At 29.1% G+C, this 24245-nt stretch overlaps 1 long non-coding RNA gene across 2 annotated transcripts in view; it reads left to right on the top strand.

The window, feature by feature from the left end:
* Positions 1-24245, top strand: part of LOC129975097 (uncharacterized) — a 66265-nt gene that overhangs the window by 5530 nt on the left and 36490 nt on the right. For both annotated transcript variants that reach the window (XR_008785014.1, XR_008785013.1), the window contains exon 2: positions 3280-3380. This is a non-coding gene — a long non-coding RNA (uncharacterized LOC129975097). The remainder of the gene's footprint in view (positions 1-3279; positions 3381-24245) is intronic.

The following is a 24245-nucleotide window of genomic DNA, read 5'->3' as shown; positions in this document are numbered from 1 at the left end:
TGAGCAAGAGAGTTTGGTCGATTACCTCTGTCTGAAATTGGATGTTATTTGAGCCCTACTGGACACTTCTATTTTGTATCAATGTAAAATATTCAAGAAAATCATTTAGGGAAAAATGCATCACTGGTAACTTAGCGGAAAGTGCAAATAAATCTTTGTAGAAAAGTAGCTGTTTTATATTGAGTTCTATATTGATAAAATAGCAAAGAATTAAGTAAGGAGATTTTGGTGAAAAGCGGACATTTTGTGGTGGCAGAAAAGTAGGCATGTTTTTAATTATTGTGAGTATATTTCACTTGTTCTTTAATTGCTGAATTTTTATTGGTTTCGATTTGGTTGAAGAATGTTCTGGAAAGAATTAGGATACAATCATCTATTTTTGCAATTTTGAGATTGTTTTGGGGTACTAAATTTCTCATGTACCAAGGAGGATTTGTCATTGTCTTAGTAGTCTATTTTCCGTGGGCTAAGTGTTCTTTCTTGGTAGCAAGTTCCGATTTAAAAAAAAGTGTTTATGACTCGGTTTTTTTTTCAATTTTAAGGGGAGAAGAAAATAATACATGATTTACAGGGTGCTTGCTGCATTAGGTATGTTTTCATAGTTTCCAAATCATGCAAAGCATCAGAAAAAAGTAAAGTTTTAATGGTAGATTCATTAACTACGTTATCAGAATTGCTTGTCATTGGTTCCAATATACCAATAATTTCATTAGCTTAAGTTGCGCGAATACAATCGGTCATCACGTGTGACATAATCATTAAAGTTCATCCCATGAGCGACTTCTTCTAAAGGATCGAATAAAAAATTGACTTCGTTATCGTTTTCTACTTTTACGCTTGGGAATCCCGTTTTCTGATAGCTTTTTTCAATAATATTTTTAGAAATGTGGGCCAAGATTGTTGCAAAATATAGCTCCAAAACTTTAGCTTTGCATCTTTTCTCCATATTTTCATCCATGATGCTATAATTTTTCTCATAAGCAACTTTCTGCAATTAACTTTTACAGAATGAATGATATTAAAGGTTTAGTAACTGAAGCACATTTGTGCCATATGTGAGAAAAAACACGACTTGGTCGTTTTTAAATTGCAAATTGCAGAATATATGGGACGTTGGTCAATAAACAAAAGAAATTTTATCTTTTGTGTCTCCACATTTATTGAAAGACATCAAAAAAATCCGTAATAGAGTAGAATCCATCTAGGATCATCCATTTTTTGTTTTTTATTTATTTTGTCGGTAAGATCTTTCTGTTCTTAAAACTTTGCACTTAACTCCCTTTCCTATCACAAATAGCTTCAACTTGTCCCTGTAAAGTCCGATGATAGCTCTACAAATGATAATAAGAATTGCTGTGTAACTAATGAAAATAAATTAAGTAATTGTAGTGTAGCTAAAATGATGAAACGATGCTTCCATAAAATGCGGTTTATTCAACTATAAGAAGGGGTATGGAGTCCACTCCGTTACCAATGGTTATGCATCGCTTTCGGAGTTCAGATCTATTCCTGGTAGGTCATGACCCGCGCAGTTACAAAAGGGAGCAACCTTAGAAAGGGAGCTCGCCAAATTGGCGCGTTGGTAGCAAAGTACAGAACAGTCCATCATCATCAACCACAAGCAAGAATGTAATCCACATTTTGCACTTTTTCCCACCAAAGCTTTTTTATTTCTATAGTCAAAGTGTTTGGTTGGATTGCAAGTCATCAAATAATCTTGTTTATAGGCGTTATAAACATTGTATGGTGAATAATCCTTCACTCAAGCTGAGCAACTGTTTTCCCTCAATCTTTCACTACTTTTTCATTTTTACCGCTTATTTTCTTTTGGAGTATTTGATATCTTTTCTTAAAACGGTCAATTCAATTATTAGATGAAGAAAAGAATTTCACATGATACTTTTCGGCAATCTGTAAGGCTTTTTCTTTGATCAGAGGACTTCTAATGGCTATTTCCTTAAACAAATGTTGCTGAACTAATTATTCGACTTGGTTAAAGTTGCTCTTTGAATAGTAACACTAGGAATGGAGTTTTCAAATTTTTAATTAGAATGAATCGAGAAATAATTTCACTTTCCCACAAAAATGTCGGAGCATATCACCCAAGATGACGCATTTTTACACCATATTAAGATTTCAAAATATAAGTATTACCGGGAAAAATGTTTCGCTGCTTAAAATCGTAGGTATTATAATAATTTTTGCGATAATTATTTCAAACGCTGTCAATGGAAAATTAAGAAAAAATGTCAGAATTTGGTTAAGTTATTTATTTAATTAAACATCTTTAATTACTTTTTAAAGTTGGAAATAACATAGAAGACCTAAAAATGGACTCCATATTAGAAAGTGCAAATTTCATCTGAATTCATCATTTCAGAAGAGTTCTTCTGGAACATGTATTTTAAAGAATGTTCTTTCTTGTAATTTCTTGTAGGTTAATTTGCTTATCGTATTATTTTCAGTGTCTAGCGATTTTATTATTTCCTTTCTGACTTACAGATTTTTAATAAAGCATCAGCTGTTGCTTTTTTTTTGTATTCTTAATAAGAACATGTTCTAAAATCTGTTTGTTATTATTATTTTTCGTTTTTTGATATATTCGGTAATTTATAATTATAAATATTAAGAAATCTTAAAATTAAATTTTTTCAATTTTATTGCCAATTAACGTCACTCATTAGGAATAAAAAATTTATTAAAATTATCCATTAACTGATAACATTAAAATGTTAAATTGCCTTCAAAAGCAAGCTATTTTATAAAATTTTAGAATCTAGTAGTAGAGTAGAGCGAATTAATAAAAAAATGATTACAATACAATTACTAAATATACTATTATGAAAGAAGAGCATGTAAAATGAAAGCATGTAAAAATAAACTTGAGTAACCGAACTAATAAAAAAATAATCTATTAAAATAAATAGCACCACGTTCAAAAATAGTAACATGAAAATTCGTAATTTTTAATGTCCCTTCTAATAAATTGCCTTCACTTATGTTAAGATATTATTCTGAAACAGGTAATATAAATTATCTTGAGTGAAATGATCTTCTTTAATTATTTTTGATACTGGTTGATAAATAAAAAAAAAATTGTTAACATTCAGTGGTTAACGTTCAATCGTTGCTGATTTTTAAAATTATTAGATAAATATAAACAACATGGTAATTAAAATCTTTCCTAAATTATCATTAAAATTCATATTAGTTTATGATTACCTAGAATTTGCATTTGCCAATTTTAAGTTTTGTTTTAATACATATGCTTTATTTCAGCAAATGTAGTAACAAATGCCTTTATAATGAATGGAGCTAAATGCGAAACGTCCACATCTGTTACAAAGGGGAAAACAGTGACGTACTCTCACATTTAAAAAGTAAATATTAAAGATGTTTTTTTAATTATCTAAAATTGACTGTATTCTTTACCATTTGTTATATGTCATTTATTGTATTCCATATAACTCATTATGTTCTGTATACCATATAATTTATCACAAGGCATTGATTGCAGTCTTTTAATTTGTAATATACCACTAACTGCATATTTTATTTGTAATATGCCATTGACTATATTCCTTTTTCTTAATATAAACGTTTCATGCAAACAATCATTCGTTGTATTCAATAATAATAAATATTTTTCATAAGAACTAACACGATTGCACATTAAGAATATTGGTAAATAGTATTATATTTAAAATGTTTCATGAAGATATTTGGAAATTATTTCTATGTATTATTGTTTAACGAATGCTATAAGATTACATTCAAAATAGTAGATATAGCTGCCTGAAAATAACAGATATTTTCTGTATAGCGAATATCTACATATCTCTACTAATAATAAAGCTGAATGTGTGTTTGTGTAATGGTGCTCTGTAAGGCCATTAGACATAGAGCTATAAAACTTGGCACAAATATATTTTGGAAGATGGGAATATGCTGTTTAGAGCGAGTTTAAATTAGAATTTTAAATAAAATTAAGAAACATTTTTACTATTTACCACCATAACTTCTTAAAATAATACTTAAATAATTTTTTAAATTTAAAGAAATGATCTTTTCAATAATATCAGTTTAGCTGTCATAAATATTTTGTCCAATTTTAAATATGTTTTGCAATTATATTTTCATTGCGAAATTTAAATAATTTTCTTTATTGCTATAAATATTTTATCCTGGATTTTTCTTCCATTGTTGATGTGCTAGAGATTCGACCCATTTTTCCATATTAAACGTTATTTTTGTTTAAAAGATTTTTTTTTAACAAAATTTTGTAGTAAAAGTTACACTGTACGGCAGTGCAACTTCAACTTAAGGCAATGACGAAAATTCTTATAAGCTGGTTTTAAAAACTGTTTGTTTTTCTGTAACAAAATGTATAAAAATATATTACCACTCTTTTAGCTTACTGTTTTGCTTTCTAATCCTAATGCATTAAATTTTATTTATTGAATCAGAGGAACTTTTATCGATCAGTCCTTTAGATCTTATGCAAATCATGAAATATATTCTACAGTACACACAAAATTCCATTGCTAAATGATCCTACTTTCTACCTTTCTATTTTTTATGATATCTTTCAATCTTTTAAGATTATAATTGAATTAGTAGAATTTTAATCCCTTCCTTTTTAAAATTGAATATCAAATTTTAGATAAAATGACAATAAATCATAGAGGCACATACCAGAATTAACATAATTGCGTAAACTTTTAAAAATAATTCGAATTATATGTCTACCAAAATTTGAAGATTAAAAATACGTACTTTGCTGAAGAACCATTGGAATAACTTACTTATGAAAATATTAATAGAAATTCTTTGCATCCCGTAATCCTGATAAACTAACTAGTCGCCAGAGGTGGCTAATATATCTATCTATACTTATATAAAGCTCAATGTGTGTGTGTGTTGGCGCTCTACAGGCCAGATCGTTCGACCTACAGCTACGAAATTTGGCACATGCATACCTTGGAGATCGGGAATGTGCACTTGGGGTCCCTTTTTTTTGAATTTTTAATTAGAATTTTAATTATTAATTAAAAACTAACTTTCCCGCCAAAAAATCTTTTTATTTCCCCACCGCCAAATGAGTAAGGATTCAGTATTTTTCCCACGCTAAAGAGGATAGGCTTAACATATTTTAGGCCGAATTATTTCAAACGATTCTGTGTATTTTCTTAGTGTTTGATGCATTTAAAATTAAACATTGTTAATTAATCGATCTTTTAGATTGATTCTGAAGTACTTTTGTATTAAAATAAAGGAAATTAAAAATTTCTAATCTGCGTAGCGTTACCCCAACTTGCGTAGAAAATTCACGCATTTACGTTACCATGATTGGCTTTGAAAATTCACGCATGCACATTGTGTTTTGATTGTTGACAACTCTTATTTTCAACGGATACGGACTATCTACTCTATTTTCAATGGTTTTGAAGGCTTAACAGGTTTCCGACCGATTATTTCAAACGATTCTTTTTTATTTTCTTAGAGTTTCATGCATTTAAAACCAAACATTGTCAATTAATTGATCTCTTCATGATGAATCTGAGAAAATTTTGTAGAAAACTTCTTGCGATATTACATAAATTAAGAAATATATTCTTTAGTGCTCATAAGGTTTAAATACTTTGCGACTCTGTTTTCAGTACCCATATTTAAAAAAAATTGCTTCGTTTCAGTAAAAAATATTCTTTTATTAATTGCAATTTAACCATTTCCACTTTAATTTAAAGTGGAAACGGTTAAATCTGGTCTACGGGAGCTAACAGAAAATTAGAGAAATACATATTACGTTATGGATGAAAGCCTTTATAATATTATGAATAAATTATATGACTATCAAAATTTGAAGCTTTAAACTATTTTGATGAAGAAGCTATTAAAATAGGAGTTACATAAAATATTTAATTATTAAAATTTTAAGGAGCATTAAGATTGACGAACCGGCTGGTCGTCAAAGGCGGCTAGTAAATAAATAAATGAAGTTAAAAACATTTTTTTATTAGTCTCCAAAAAATTTGTTTTTTACATGCACGCAAGCCTTAACTTACCAAATACAGGCCCTTCATCAAGATCTTTTAACTGCTCACCTCGCCTGAAAATGGAAATAATTTTGGATGAACCACTGAAACAATTGATATGCAAAAATGTAATATTTTCTATTTGTTAATCATCAAAAACAACCTCTGCTCGAAATAGAACCCAGAGCTGGCGTAGCTATTGCGGGGCAAGCAGGGCTCGTACAGCTATTTATTAGAAACTCTTAATTGTTAGCTTTCTGCTTAGAGATAATGGTTATTTTATGTGTTAAACAGAATAAATTATAACAAAATTCATAGTGGATAACGTCTGGCTTTTAAAAAATCTTCTTTGATGAAAAGTAAGTAGAGTAGTGGCGGATTTCCGCACAGGCGTTGGAGGCGGTCGCCTCGTGACTTGAGATCTGGGGAGGGGGGGAGACTCAAAACCTATATCGTAGTACTGAATCGGCAGCAATTTTTTTATTGGAGATTTGCTCAAAATTTTTTTCCCTTTTATTCAGAAAAAAAAAAAAAAAAAAAAAAACAAGGAAAGAAAAAACCGAATGAAAAGGAAAAGAGTAAACTAAACATAGGGGGAAGTAACTATGTACGGGAAAACTAAAAATAAATAATTTCAAAAGTAGTGATATTCAAAAAAAATTATAAAATCTTGAAAATCTTGGAAAAATCGAAACATTAAAACGATTTGTTCCAAATAAACTGCAATATGATGACTAAAATCATATGATTTGACTATTCTTATTAACTGATGGAGATATGGCATACAGGGACGAGGGACGAACTGAATGCTTTCTTTTTTTTTTTTTTTTTTCAGGAGCAACTGAATTTTATATATTTGGTTTACAAGGATAGTGTACTCAAATGCATTATAATTAAAATGAACTTTCTGTCAAATTTCAGAATATTTCTCTCATGATTTTTTTCAAATTTGTTTGCAGACCCGTGAGATTAATTTTTCCTTTCGCTGGCTAACCAACACACAAGTCAACAATTCTCAGCTAACATAATATAAAGCAAAAAAAAAAAAAAAAGAGCCCCCTTTTACAAGAAATGTCAATGCCATTCCCTGCGGTATCGGAACATTTGCGTTCGGTAAATCATTCCCTACCCCTGTTGCTGTCATAGGTTTACTGGGATTTGGACCTTTGGCAAGAAAACTTGGCGCGGGTGACGGTTTTTAGTTTTCCATAGCTGCATTTCCGGTCGGGCTTATTGGTAATAATGGAATGGCGATAATTTTTGTAAAAATTTTTTCAAAGGTTAATGTAAAAGGATAAACATGTAAACGGATTGCAAAGGGTAATTGAAAGGACCTATGAAAAAATTTAAAATTCTTAATTCATCGGAGCTTTTATTGACTCCAGTAACATAAATTGTAATTGGTTAGTTCATTTAGACCATTTTGTTAGTAGATGCGTGCCCCTGATTAAAATTGACTGATGGGCGCTGATTACAGTGACTATCCAATAGATATATAAACCCTGTTTACCTTAAATTTAATTGTTTGATTTAATTAATAATATAGATATTGTAAAAGTTCATAGAAATCTTTTCCTCCATTTGCTTTTTAGAAAATATATTTCAAATTTGTTCGCTTCATACAGACACTAGCTGAAATTTACACTTTTATATATTTAATTTACAATAATATTTGATTTATATTTTTAATTTGAACTTCTTTCAATGTGATGGCAACAGGTGGATAACAGCTAATTTTTTCCCATTGACGTGCTCATGCAGATTAAATTTTATTATTATTTTGTGCGAAGTACATTGTTGAAAAATATGGTTAAAATGTTTCTTTAAAAACCAAGTTAAAAATCGAAACAATTTGTAGATTAAAGCATTGGTATCATTAAAAAGATAATTTTTTTAGCTTTATCTTGATGCAAAAATCAATTTTGTGTTTTTATATTTTCGGAAGTTATAGCGTTGTAATTTTTAGAAAGTGTATCCATTTTTAAATCTTGTCACTCCTTAATGTAACAAATTATTGTATGTATAAGGGTCAATGTCAGTGAAATGAATTAATATTAGATAAGTATATTATCTGTAATGCTCATAAACAATACTGATTGAGAAAGTTTTCGTATTAGTTGAAATTTAAGCACTTTCGTTTTTCAAGTTTCCATTTTTTGTTGAGATTACTGAAATTTAAAAAAGATGCATTGCGCAAAAAGCGGAATAGTATACGGTTTTAAGAACAATAGTAAATGTTACATGTCCAATAGAATTTGAAGTTAAATATGCTCTTGTGAGTAAGCGATCAATGACAAGTTAAGTAAACTTTAGCAACCATAAATCTGAATTATAAAACTAAGTTGGCCCTTGCTTTCATAAAAACTAAAAAAAAAAAATGCTTTTTAATGAGTATTAGCATTTGTGTAACAATATATTTTGCAACTATTTTCCTTCAATTCATGGTTATATAGGAGTAATCATAATTTCTATTTTGAAAAAAGCAACATTACTACCAAGTTATTCAATGAATCTCTCAAAACTTTTTTTTTTAAATTTTAATTACATACAAATGAACAAAAAATGTTGTTAAGATTTCAGAAATGCGGAACAGTCTTGACTATGCTGAATGTCAGAGAGATAAATGTTTGCAGTTAGTTTATTTTTTTATTTCTTTATTTATTTTTGTTAAATGTAAGTGACCATATTATGCATATTGTGAATGCATATTAAAAAAAGAATTATTTAGAAATTATATTCATTTTTTTTAAATTCACCTTTTTATTATTTTCATATTATTTTTTTATGTTTAAGTAAAAATTATAACAATTCCTAGATGAATATTCAGTCTGAAATATTCCAGAACTTTAATACGAAATAACGAAATATACAAAAATTCAATTTAATTTTGTTCGTTTCTTTCTCAATTAAACCTATTTAATATTTTTTCAATAAATAATTTACTTATAAAATTCGAAAAAAAATTAGGGACATTTTATTAAAATTCGCTGTTAGTACTAAAACTATTGAGAGAAAGGATTGAGCCATTCTTTTGGGATGAATCCGAGGTCTTACAATTTCATAGGCACATAGATGTTGGCCGATTCTCCTGGATTGAAAAATTAATAAAAGCAATTATTGATAAAAATAAAAACGTGTCAAACGAAATACTATAAACATTGAATTACTCCTTCTAAATTACAGAATTCGGTAATGTTAATTAACAGAATTATAGAGAGCAAGTAAATGTCCCAAAATCGAAGTGCTTCAATAATTAATCAGTGATGAGTTCTATGTTCTAAGAGCTATTCTAACATTCACGCGGGCCTCAGTATGATTTTCTGTGCAAGCAGAGAAAATCTAAAATATCCAACTCAAAGAGTATTTTTTCCAAAAAAGTTTGGGTGACTCATTAACCCCACCAAACCCCTCTCGTGATGTACAAAGACAGTGACCTCTTCAGAGAGTAAGGGAAAGTTTTATTGGTTAATCGTTTTATTGGGGGTGGTTGATGGGTCAGTTGAACGCACAGTTTGGCGTACATTGTAAAATCGCCAAATCTTACATGCAAAGATAAAGTTTATAATGTGGTAGTCTTTCTTGACACTTGAGCGCAAGTGACATAGAAGCTTCCCTGCACCGCCAAAAGGGTGTGGCATTGACCTCACTCTTGACCTTAAGCCGAGGGAATGACTTTGTTTTATAGAAATTTCTGTTATTTTCGTTTCCTGTCATTTTCATTTCCATTAAAGTATTTTATTATCACGAGATTTTCTGTTTGCTGTTTTGTATACAAGATGTATATTGTATTTGTATACCATCTTGTATACAAAAATTTGTATACAAGATGGCAGCTTGTATACAAATTTTTCAAGTATCAAAACGAACAAATGCCGCTTTTTTTTTTTTTTTTTAGAATTAAAAATATAGCTTTTCTTAGCTATCATAAATATTTATTCTGTGACATTTTGTAATGATTTAAATATAATCCATTCTGTAGTTTTCTATATGCATGAACTTTTTTTAAAAAATTGAATGTATTTGACAACAAAATCAATAAAAAATGAAATGTTAATTTTAATTTTGTGACTTGCCATTTTCTTATTAATTTAATATTTTTAAATAAAAAAAAACATTATTCTTTTTTAAAATTCTTATTAAAAAATTTCCATTGAAAATAAGGAATATATAATTATTTAAAATCACCCAGTTGAAATTTTCTGAAAACGTACTTAACAAAAGAAAAGAAAATGAGGCATTATTCTTAGGATTTATTTCCAACATAGGAAAAAAGTAATTAAAAAATACACTTCATGCAATTGCTTTCATCAAAATTAATATTACAAAAAAAGGTTGCAAAAATTTTATTATTTTGATACAAAACTCTCGCGAATGCTATTTATTACTCAGTAGAAAAATAATTACTATGAGCTAAATGGTGGATTTTTTTATTAAAGTGAACTCAGTTACGGGAATACTAACATTTATTAAAGTGAAAGAATTGATAATTAAAGTCGCTGAATTAATCTTTTCTCTGCTGTGCTTTTTTGTTTGTATAAAAATTAATTTTTTTTCTTCTTATACTAGATTATGAAATTTTTTACTTCCTCTTTTTTTTCCGCACATACTATTTAGATTCAGGAGTGGGGGGGTGGACTTGGAGATATATTTAAATCTAGGGAATTACTTATTCATTTTGAACATTTTGAAGTATTAGTTTCTTTAAATGCGTTATAATTCAATGCGTGTTGTGCATAACAAGTCTGTGTTATGTATGACGCGTTAATATTTACAATATTCAAATCATAGATTGCTTCAGGAAATTTAAAAACTGTCATGATTTATCGCGAATACTTCATTCCTCTAAAAAAAAGCTTGGGATTTTTTAAATCTTTTTTTTTATGTCGTTGAAAATATGCCTTTTATTTTTGCCGACATTAAATATTTTGAAAGCATCCCAAACCATACCTTGTTTAATTTAATTAATTAAAAAAGTTGACATTACAGTAATTTTTAGGAAATTCATTTTTAATTAAATTTTTAATGAGTTTATTTGATGCCTCAATATAGGAATTTTTGTTATTGCAAATTCTTTTGATCCTGTTAACTTGTGAGAAAATTAGATTTTTGAAAATTTTAGAGTTTAGATTGGAATGATAGTTACACAGTTTTGTAATTTTAAAGTTGAATTCATCCCTTTTATCGTAGATACCAACTATTGTTTTGTCATTAGCAATTTCGATTTTTAAATCCAGAAAGGTAGCCTTAAGTTGATTTTTATTTGTTTCTGTTAGAATTAAATTTTTTGGATAGCAATTGGTAACAATATTAGTATTGTCTAAGTTAATCAAAAGAAGGTCATCAATATATCTCCACCCGTTTATTAAATTATATTTAATTATTTTATTCTCATAGTAATGTAGGAAAATATTAGCTAAACACTTGAGAAAGCTGTTCCCATTGGAAAGCCCTATACTTGTTTATAAAAATTGATTCCATTAAAAACGTAATTTTCTGTAATATTAAAATTACATAACTCTAGCCAGTTATTTTTAGGAATAACATCTTCATTTAAATAACATCATCATATATAAAAGGTACAGACCTTTATTAATTTTTCATGAGGTAGATTGGTATATAAATTTTCGAAATCATAAGTATTAATTTTATTAATGTTGTTAATAACAGATATGAAGATATCTCTTAGGCCTAATTTCAGGGGATTTTCGGGTCACGAGGAATCATTATTAGACTTTTTGTCTGCATTCCCTCACAGAAAAAAATCCCTTTTTTTGAATCCCTGCCTGAGGGTGACCCTTGAAAAAGTCTTCTGGCCGGATTCTTTTTTTATTTGGTTTATTTGATTTTCCTATTAACTTGATTTTAATACTTTTGTATCAATTCATCTGTGTTTTAGAAGTAGCTGCATTTGCTCTCTCTAAATACTATGAAGTTTTTCCTGTTCCTTTGGTTTTAGTTTGAATAAGAAATTATTTTTAGTTGCGATTTCGAAACTATTTCGTTTCGTTTTCAAAATATTTCTTACTTTACATTGGTTACTTATATATATATATATATATATATATATATATATATATATATATATATATATATATATATATACTCATTCTGTAGTAAAATTTTAATTATTTTTTAAATTTTAATTCAATGTTATATAACGCTAGAAAAAAATATATAGTTCTGACTCTCTTGTGTTTTCGTCCTCCTAATTAAAATGTGCGCATTTGGCGAATAAAATTTTTTTAATAATGTTCAGAAGCATTGACAGTAAACGAAGCTGAGGCAAGGCAACGTGAGCATTTCTTCTTTTTACACAAGGGCACATTTACGAGCTGGAAGGGTCTTGCAATTTGATGATACCTCTACATATGTGAAAAAGCAGTATTCTGACCCACCTAAATTTATGTTCAAGGGAAATGAGGTGTCTTTATATCATTTTGTTCCATTGGACAAATATCTCTAACCATTGCCAACGGTTCAAGACAGGGATGAGAGCAAAGATTAAGAACAAAAATTTAAAGGATAAAAATAAAGGCGATGCGAATCATTGAAAAATATCTAAAACTGAAACTGAAGTCTTATTATTTTGCACAAATTTGTTGTATTAATTATTTTCTTATGAAAATATGATTTTTTAACTATTTCTAAGAAAGATCCGCAAATATAAATTAATAATAAATATTCATGATAAAATAGAAAAGTGCATTTAATGTATTTGAATATTGTGAACATTTTAATTATGAATATCAATTCAATTTGAATTGGATATCGAAGCAGTTATAAATATATATGTCGCGATAATTTTTTTTCTAATATGACAGTTTTAACTATTTAACAAGATTTTACTCTTTAACGCACGATCATTAAAACAATTACTGTGATTTTGGTATAAATCGGTGAAATATTTATTCATTAATCGTACATTTATTACATATTAACTCTTTCTCTTTTTAATAAGATAAATTCCATGAATCTTTTAAAATGATTATTTTATTATAAATTTAATAACCGGAGCAGAACAGATTGTTGATTGAACGGCAGAACAGATTGAACAGCAGAACAATAAAGAACTTACATTGACATGAAATTTTTGTTTTGCAATTGATTCATTTAAAATTTTAAAAGTGAAAGCTTTATTAGCTTATCAAATTTTAAGTCTTGAAATGTTTGCCATTTGTTAAATTTATAACTATAACTTACAAATTATTCGGTTTTGAGACTATCACCAAAATAACACGTTAATGCTTTTTTTTAGTTTTCTTCTGGTAATTATAGAGTTAGTTTATTTCAAACATTATATTTTATTTTTAATCTTCTTGAATTGATAGTTGAATGGTTTTACATAATCATGTAACAGATTAATCAAATTTTAAAGCAATAATTTTCAATATTTCTATATTGCTGCACCCGTGGATCTTTAATGAGATGGCGTATTTTTTTTATAATTTAATCTTTATTAATCAGTATCAGGAAATGAAATATTTCTGTTATTTAAACTTGTTTTAACATTTTTCTTTGTTTAAAAACTCTTTTATTGAAAAATATTTATATACATTGAAAAAATATATTGGCTTACTAGCAAGATTGAAAGATCATTGTAAAACGGCTACCTAAATTCCCTGCGATAGTCACACTTTGAATTTAATAGGAAATTATATAGCAGAAGCTTGTACGGCTGCAGTGAGTTACTTTGATTTCATTCAAAAGATATTTATATATTTTTTTCATCGTCTACAAGACGATGGAATTATCTGCTCAAAAATATACGAGACAGTGTTCTGAAAAGCATCAAAAGAGTAAATGATACCAGATGGTCTGCCAGAACCGACGCAGTAGCAGCATTGATGCGGAATTATAAACAAATTAAAAATACATTAATTGAAATAAGTAATAATGTAAAGGAAAAATCAGTATATAAATTAGAGGCTAAAACACTTGCAAAGAAATTTGATGAGTATGAAACTGCATTACTGACCGTGATTTGGAACAAACTTTTGTAAGGAATAAATTGCGTCAGCAAATATCTACAACATATGCTAGCAAATTTACAAAAATGCCATCTCACATTAAGTCCTTATCAGATTTCATATTGGAAATTAGGAAAAACTTCCAAGATATTGAAACTGCAGCTAATCAGATTACTGATAATAGGAGATATAAAGAAAGCAGAAAAAGGAAGAGAAAGTATCAATTTGATGAAAAGAAAGGAGAAGAAGTTTGTTCCTAGGAAAAACAGTCATTCATGATTAATGTTTTAATGTTCATAATGTAATACGTGATGCTCTTATTTCAGAAATTTTCCAAAGGAGCACTATATATAAAACAGTATTTTAAATGATTTTCAACTCTTTTTCACGGCAACTTAGAAGAAAAAGCTTTTGATATTTGCATAACGAACTACAAAATATGAGCCGTTTATTTTGAAAATGGGGCAAGTCCATTTTTTGTTATTGTGAGATATTTAAAGGTTTGCATTTCAATAAATTTAAAAATATTGGTAAGTATTAATAGATATATTTTTTTGTATTTTGTGGTACCAGGTAATATAAGTTTATAATCCAATAGTGTTTACAGTGCTGACTAAAACCATAAAAGAATTTTATTATAACTAAATGGACTTGCCACACTTTCAAAATTAATGAATTATTGTAAGAGTTCATTTAATTGGGAAATATTTCAGTTGCATCAACCTTTTTTTGAAAAATTAAAACAAAATACTATTCAAAAATTTATAATTATTTATTCATTTGATAAAATTGAAACAAAACAAAAAATATTCTTGTAAAAAATATAACATAACAAAAAACATTTCAGTTTTATTAAGAATTTCAATGAAATTACACATTTTCAGTTTATACGTAGGTATAATTAAATTGTTTTATTGAGGTTTTAACATTTTAAAATGTTCATGAACAAGAGTCATATATGGTAAAACTTGCAAATTTCAGATGTAATAGATCTCCTATTTTTCATACATAAAAGATAATTTCTGGTCTTTCTCATTGTGGTGGCAAATCGATAATTTTAAATTCATCATCTCATACTATCGAAGTTTTGTAGAACTTTTTGTATGGTGCATCCCTTGTAAATCTGATCCAGCATAAAGTTAACCCTCCTGGTGGCGGCTTTCAGATTGCTATCCTTACCGAAAGCGGCACGCCGGAATAACATGTTCAACCTTAAAAATATCGCGATTTGGCCAAAATGGTTGCTTTCCCCTTTTGCGGTCAGTTCAGCGCTGCAGGTGGGAAGTGATTAGCAAATTTCATGCTGTGAGTAGCAGGTGTTTCTTATCGTAGTCTTTCGGTTTCTAAGAGCATTTTTCTTTCAGTGCTTAGGAAGAGATTGACAATAACATCGATTGAAAATGCGAAAATGTGATTGGTTTTTTTTAGAGGTTTTTCGATTATTTTATAAAACAATACATAAAATTTATGTTAGGAATAAGTTATTATCATGTTTATTTTGATACTAGTCTAGTTTTTATAAATTGAAAGTCCTCGTCTAATATTTTTTTCATTGCAATATGTTTCACAAATTATTTTATTCCGTAGTACTGTGAAATTATTTCTCGACATTACCTGCAAGTGATTTAATTTTTAAAAAAAAACCCTTTCAGCGCATTGCCAATTTATTTTAATATTTTAAAATGCGTGTTTAAAACATTAATTGCGATAAGTAACACTACGTTATAACTTTGTTTCTTCAGTATTCGAAAAAAATAATTGTGTAATTAGGGAATTTCATGCAATGTTTCACTTTCAAATATATCGATTTTCAGTATTTATCTGCATGATTAAAATTTTACAATTAAATATACTTTACAATATTTAATTGGCAAAGCTAATTGGCCAGTTATTCAGTAATGCTGAAATAACTGGTCGATGCGCCTTATGACTGTAACAAATAAAAATAATTGTCAAAATATTTCTTTGTAATATTCATGATACAAATTTGGCCTGGAAAAATGACTCAAATAATACAGATTATTTAGACTCATAATTAACCATTTGCAACTGGAATTTTTTGAATACCTTCAAATCAAGTTCCTAAGAATATTAAGTACTGTTTTAAAATAAATTACAATTTTGGAAAAATCTCAGTTTTAAGTTTTTCGGGTTAGAATCAAAGTTCTTACTATTTTGCAATCGGATAACGACAAAGCGTGGGGTAAACGAATCATTAAAAAGAAAAATCTGAATTTAAAAGCTTTGCAAATACAATTGCATTGATCTTTTTTATTTATTACTTTTACATTATTTATTGCTTTCGGTGATCAGCACATGTGTTACGTCGAGGTTACTAGCCAATATAAAATTTTTAATTAAATGTTTCCTTCAGCAAAACATCTTGAAATTTCAAATTTTGATAGTCATATAATTCATACTATTGCAGACTCATTGTACCATTCTGTATTGCAGATTTTTTGAATTTTCTGTCAGCTCCTTGACAGTAATTCCTTAATTTAAAACGGGAGTGAATAAACTTCAATTAATGCAAAACCTGCTTTGTTGAAACCAATCAGGCTTATTAAATTTCTAAATACAGGGAATAGAATCATTCAGCAATAAAGTTTTATGTATATACTGAATATTTCTTTTTAATTTTTGAAATGCCTCAGATGATTTCTTATATCTCTTATTCAATAAAAATTTCCAAAAATTCCTTCTTATTCTGTAATAATTTTGAAAGTTATGATGGAATACACTTCAAAATCTCATTTTATTTTTAATTCATAATTTTTAAAAATTTTCAGAAAAAAAAACATTTTACACATTTTCATTTTCTAAGATACATATTCCATTAAGATATATATGGAAGCTCTAATAGACGCCACGCACAAACATTCGTCTAAGTTAATAATAAAGATGGACAAGTGTATGTGTCATTATTTGTCTGGTTGTATTGTTACTTTTCAGACTAGACAGTTTGAAATAGAATTACCAAAATCTGCACCTACATACTTTGGACAGTGGGGATCATTTCTTTAAAATTTTAATTAACCCTTTCAAGAGACAAGGGAAGTATGCTCATCACCAAATTCAACAATTTTTGAATAAAGTTATGTAAGTTGGCATAAATTCTTACGAATTTTTCAATAAGGTTTCAATTGTAGGTTAGAGGTTTCAATTGTTTATCTCAAATAAAATGAAGTGCCTTGATTTATTTCTTAGTTATTAATTGGAAAAATTAATTAATAAATCAGATTAAATTGATCTAATAAGTTGAATGAATTACTTTTCCTAGGCCAATCTTAATTTTAAAAACATTTTACTACAACATGACTAGGAAAAAAAGGCCCTTTAAAGGGTTAATAAAAATTATTAAAATTTTAAAGTTCATTCGAAAATATCACAGTAGAAAAATAATTTGTACATTAATTGTGAATTCAAATTTTTTTCCCACTTTTAATTAAATTAAAAATATTTTAGCATATTTTAAAAATATATTTTATTTTTGAATTGAAACTAAACGTTTTCATTGTTATCCTTATATTTCATTCCGGCTTTTTACCCATTGATGATGATTTAGTTAAAAGGTTAAAAAGATCTAAGCTAAAAGCAAAGGGGTAAAAATTTCTTTACTGAAATACAAATAAACCATGTGGCTGAAGAGAATGCTCCATAATTAGCATCTCAATAAATAAGACACTAAAAGTTCAAGATCTTAATTTTACCTCAAAGAATGAATTTTCTTGGTGATACATTCAAATGTATAAATGACACATTGTATAAATTATATTAGAATAATTTCGTATTTTATCGCTGATAAATGGTAAAATTTTAAATAATTTTTAATTAACAGAAGTTTTAATTAAAATTTTGAAAATTTCCTCTCGAGGTGAATATTAACAGTTTTCTAATTATTTAATGGCGAAGTGTGTTCGCTCTAAGTCAAACAGTTTGATCTAGAGATCGCCAATACGAACATTCATATTCATTATAATTAGAGATATTCGCTACTTTAATAGAAATATTCGCAAGCAACCTTCATGTCTGACACCCTTGTTCAAACTAGTTCTGTTTTTAAAAAATGAAAATGTGAGGCTAAAGGTTATTAAGAATAAAAAATTTCAAATTACATGGAAGTGGGTGTTTCCGAATTTTTTTTACTCTCGTGATTAAAAATAAAATAAAACAAAGATCATATCCCGTCTTGTTTGTTAAAAATCACATCCAGTGAACTCGAACTGACCAAACAGGAGAAGAAAATAGTCTAAATGCCAGTTGTACGCATTAAAAAAATTTTAAATGCTAACATATGAGATAAAATTAGATCAAGGAGTTAAAATAATGGCAACAATTTTAAAATTATTAATTCTCACATTTAACTCACACATTCACTCACTTTCAAGTGGATTAAAATTCGTGGATTAAATTACTCAGCATTAAGAGTAAAAATGTCAATATAAACCAGTTTCATATAAACAGAATCGTGCGATGTATATATAAGATTGTACAGTGAAATAAGATTAATATTTCGATACAAAAAATAGAACCTTTAAAAATTGCGCTTATATTAACTTTGAAAATATTATTAAAAACCAGAGTAAAAATATAAAAACAATGAAACTTATCTCTACAATGCTTACATTTTTGTTCGAATTCGTCAAAGAGTGTGAAATTCTATAAGGTTTAAAGAATGAAACAAATATTTAATTTTCATATATAGTTTATTACGTTATAAAAATAAGGATTTAATGTAACGAATACTAATCTTTCCGAAAAATCGCACTTTAATATATTGGTTCTATATATCTCCCAGTTTTGAAATACACTTATTAATGAATACTAAAAAAAAATAATTCATTAAAAGTTAAAAAGTTTCGTTCGTTAAGTAAATTCTGTAAATAAGTTTAGTGTCTTATTTTCAAAAATAAGTTGCATAAGCAATGTCAATTCTAAAATCCTTAAATGAAAGCACGCTATAAAAAAGAAACTTGTCAAATTTTAATATTATATTTTTTATTTATTTTTTACATTAACTATTTTCTTATGCTAGAAAGCTTTAAAATCTTATGTTTTAAATTATTAATAATAATACGTTTATGTATGTATTCATTCCAGGTATATATTTCCATACGTTCAATTTTATTCTCGTTATTTAAATTTCCTTTTGGATACGTAATTATTATCAAAATCTCAAAAGTACCGCCTCAGAACGTAAGCGAGATTTTAAAATGGTTAAAAGGGCGCGAGCAGGAAGACGTCAATCATATCGTGTACTGATAACGATTCACTTTTCCTTATCTCACATTTCCTTCTCATTATCTCACAGCTTGAGATTGGGGGGGGGGGGGGTAGGGAAAAACTGGAACCCGTAAAAATACGGGCAGTGACAGTTTTAAGGGAGTTTTTGTTTCCGTCTATAGACGGGTCCGCCGTTTTGAAGGGAGAAAAGATTCCGTCTTTTTCCGGGGTTGCAGCTTGGAGGGTTAAACAATTCACGGTTTCTGAATCGGTATTTTTATTTTTATTCAAAACCGCTTTCTCCAGATGTTGGGTTGAAAATAAATATCCGCGTTTCATTTCATGTATTAAATATTCATTATGTTTTCGACAATTTCGTATCACTTTATAATAATCCTGGGGAATATACAGGGAACTGGTTTTCCGGATTGGCAGTTCTATCACTCCAAAATCACGATCGTTCGGTAAAATTGAATGTCCTGACAACAAAAATTTGTGATCGGTGATATTTATTTCGTAGTCAGTGGACTGAACAATCGGTGTTGGAAGTAAACATATTATTATTAAAGCACAAAATTAAGATACATAAACACAAAATAAGAAAATACTTTTTATTATTTATGATACACTATATAACCATCGATTTTCATTACTGAAGATAGATAGAAATACCCTAGAATTCAAACATGATATCAAACGACCACATTTGTTTCACCATACAGCAACCGGAGATAAATTTTGAAGTAATATATTCGGTCAAAAATCATTTCAATCTATGATGGACTTCTTACACCATTTTCAAAATAAATACATTTTCGATACTGTTAAGAGATAAAACTTTCATCTCCAAAATACTAGAATCTGATTTTTTTTTTACTTTAAATTGTTTGCACATAAAAAGATCATAACAAGTTTTATCTATAACAACCATTATCTAATTTTTTTTTCAAAAATGGACTCGCCCCACTTTTAAAATAAACGGCTCATATTGATCTAATCAAATGCAGATCTGATGCAGGCCTAATTAGATTCAGTTCTATTTAGATGCAGATCTAGATATATGCAAATCTGATACGGGCCTTATTAGATGCAGATTTGAATATATCTAGTTACTTGCATCTCTAAAGGGATGCAGATGTAATTAGATGCAGTTCTGATGTGGGCTTAATAAAATGCAGACCTTATTCAGATATAATTAGATGCAGTTCTATTTGGATGCAGACCTGATGCGCACTTAATTATATGCAGGTCTGATGCTGGCCTAATCAGATGCAGACATGATTCCGATCTAATTAGATGCAGACTTGATGCAGATTTCGATATGGATCTAATTAGATGTAGATCTGATGGCTGCCTAATTAGATGCAGTTGTATTTAGATACGGATCTACTTAGATGCAGAAATTGATGTGGGCCTAATAAGATGCAGATCTAATTAGCTCTAGTTACATGCAGTTCTAATTAAATGCAGGTCTGATTCGGGCCTAATCAGATGCAGATTCAGATCTAATTAAATGCAGTTCTATTTAGACGCGGAACTAATTAAATGCAGATCTCATTCAGATCTATTTAGGTTCGGGCCTAATTAGATACAGATCTGATTCAGATCTAATTAGATACATATCTATTAAGATGCGGGCCTAATAAGATGCAGTTCTATTTAGATGCAGATCTGATGCGCGCCTAATTAGATGCAGGTCTGATGCTGGCCTAATTTGATGCAGATCTAATTAGATCAAATTACGTACAGTTCTACTTAGATACAGGTCTGATATAGGCCTAATTACATGCAGCTCTAATTAGATGCAGTTCTATTTAGATGCAGACCTGATTCATATTTGTTAGTTTCGAGCCTAATTAGATACAGTTTTATTTAGATGCAAGTCTATTGAGATGCTGATCTGATGCGGGCCTTATTAGATACAGATTTGAATATATCTAGTTCCTTGCAGTTCTAAATAGATGTAGATTAATTAGATGCAGTTCTAATGCGAGCCTAATAAGATGCAGACCTGATTCAGATATATTAGATGTAGATATAAATAGATGAGGGCCTAATTAGATGCAGTTCTATTTAGATGCAGATGTGATGCACGCTTAATTAGATGGTGGTCTGATGGAGGTCTGATTAGATGCAGACCCGATTCTGATCTAATTAAATGCAGACTTGATGCAGATTTCGATATGGATCTAATTAGATGTAGATATTATGGCGGCCTAATTAGATGCAGTTGTATTTAGATGCTGATCTACTTAGATGGAGATCTGATGTGGACCTAATTATATGCAGATCTAATTAAATCCAGTTACGTGCAGTTCTAATCAGATGCAGACATGATTCAGATCTAATAAGATGCAGTTCTATTTAGATGCGGATCTAATAGAATATAGACTTTATTCAGATATGTTAATTTTCGGGCCTAATTAGAAGCAATTCTATTTAGATGCAGGTCTGATGCATCTAAATAGAATTGCTTAGAATTACGCCTAATTAGATTCATATCTAATGCAGATCTATTTAGAGGCGGGCCTTATTAGATGTAGATCTGATGCTGGCCTAATTAGTTGCCCGCCTGATGCCTATCTCTTGAGATATGGATCTCATTAGATGCAGGCCTAATAAGATGCAGACTTGCTACAGGCCTAATTAGATGCTAATCTAATTAGATACAGATCCGATGCGGAGCTAATTAGATGCAGATCTAACTAGATGTAGTTACATGTAGCTGAAATTAGATGCAGATCTAAGTATCTATTTACATGCAGATCTAATTAGATGCAGGTCTGATGTGGGCATAATAAGATGCAGATCTATTTAGATATGGATCTAATTAGATGCAGACATGTTGAATATTTACTTGATTCGGGCCTAATTTGATGCAGTTATATTTAGATGCGGATCTAATTTGATGCAGTTATATTTAGATGCGGATCTAATTTGATGCAGTTATATTTAGATGCGGATCTAATTAGATGCAGATATGATGCGAGCTTAATTAGATGCTGATCAAATTTCATCTATTTACATGCAGATCTAATCAGATGCAGGTTTGATGCGGGCCTAATCAGACTCATACCTGCTTCAGATCTAATAAGATGCGGTCCTAATTAGATACAATTTTAATTAGATGCACACCTGATACAGATCTATTTAAAAATGGATCTAATCAAATGCAGATCTGAAGCAGGCCTAATCAGATGCAGTTCTATTTAGATGCAGATCTGATGTGCGCTTAATTAGATGCATGTCTGATGCACACCTAATTAGATGCATATCTAATTAGATTAAATTACATGCAGTCTAATTAGATGCAGGTCTGATGTAGGCTTAATTACATGCAGCTGTAATTAGATACAGATCAATTAATATGGTTCTATTTAGATGCGGATCTAATTAGATACTGACCTTATTCAGATCTGATTAGATTCGACCCTAATTAGATGCAGGTCTATTTAGATGCTGATCCAATTAGATGCAGATCTGATGCGGGCCTTATTAGATGCAGATTTGAATATATCTGATTATTTGTAATTCGAAATAGATTTAGATTAATTAGATGCAGACTTGATTCCGATATAATTAGAAGCAGATCTATTTAGATGCGGCCTAATTAGATGCAGTTCTATTTGGATGCAGACATGATGCGCTCTTAATTAGATGCAAGTCTGATGCTGGCCTAATTAGATGTAGGCATGATGCAGATTTCGATATGGATCTAATTATATATAGATCTGATGGCGGCATAATTAGATACAGACTAGATGTAGTTCTATTTCAATGCGGATCTACTTAGATGCAGATCTTATGCGGGCCTAATTAGATGCAGGTCTCATGAGGGCCTAATTAGATGCACACTGATATAGACCTCATACAGGCCTAATAAGATGCAGCTTGCTACAAGCCTAATAAGATGCAGCTTGCTACAAGCCTAATAAGATGCAGCTTGCTACAAGCCTAATAAGATGCAGCTTGCTACAAGCCTAATTAGATGTAGTTACATGCAGTTAAAATTAGATGGAGATCTGATGACGGCCTAATTAGATGCAGGTCCTATGCGGGCCTAATTATATGCAGGCCTGAAGCAGATCTATTTAGATGCGGACCTAATTAGATGCACACCAGATATAGATCTATATAGCAATATATCTAATCAAATGCAGATCTGAAGCAGGCTTAATTAGATGCAGTTCTAATTAGATGCGGATCTAATTTGATGCAGATTTGACGCGGCCCTTATTAGATGCAGATGTAAATATATCTAGTTACTTGCAGGTCTAAATAGATGTGTATGTAATTATATGCAGGTTTCATGCGGACCTAATTTGATTCAAATCTATTTAGATGCGGGCCTAATTAGATGGAGATCTAATCAGAGATGCACACCTAATGCTGATATATTTATATATGAGCCGTTTATTTTGAAAAGGGGAAAAGTCAATTTTTTGTTATTGCGAGATATTTAAAGGTTTGCATTTCAATAAATTTAAAAATATTGGTAAGTATAAATAGATATATATTTTGTATTTTGTATATTCCAAATAATGTAAGTATATAATCCAATAATGTTTACAATGCTGACTAAAAAAATAAGAGTTTTATTATAACTAAATGGACTTGCCTCGCTTTCAAAATTAATGAATTATTGTAAACGTTCTTTTAATTGGGAAATATTTCAGTTACATCAGTCTATTTTTTTAATAATAAAAACAAAATACTATTCAAAAATTTATAATTATTTATTCATTTGATAAAAAGTGGAAAAACACAAAGAGTATTCTTGTAGAAAACATAACAAAAAACAAATTCAATGAAATTATACATTTTCAGTTTATACGTAGGTATAATTAAATTGAATTTTATTCAGGATTTAGCATTTTAAAATTTTCATGATGAACTGGAGTTATATATGGTAATAAATCCATCATGTCTTTGCATTTTTTAGATGTTATAGATCTCCTTTTTTTCATACATAAAAGACAATTTTTGGTCTTCCTCATTGTGGTGGCAAATCGATAATTTT

The sequence above is a fragment of the Argiope bruennichi genome, chromosome 7, assembly GCF_947563725.1.
Source record: "Argiope bruennichi chromosome 7, qqArgBrue1.1, whole genome shotgun sequence".
In the NCBI taxonomy this organism is placed as follows: Eukaryota; Metazoa; Arthropoda; class Arachnida; order Araneae; family Araneidae; genus Argiope; species Argiope bruennichi.
This window is presented reverse-complemented; position numbering and strand designations above follow the sequence as displayed.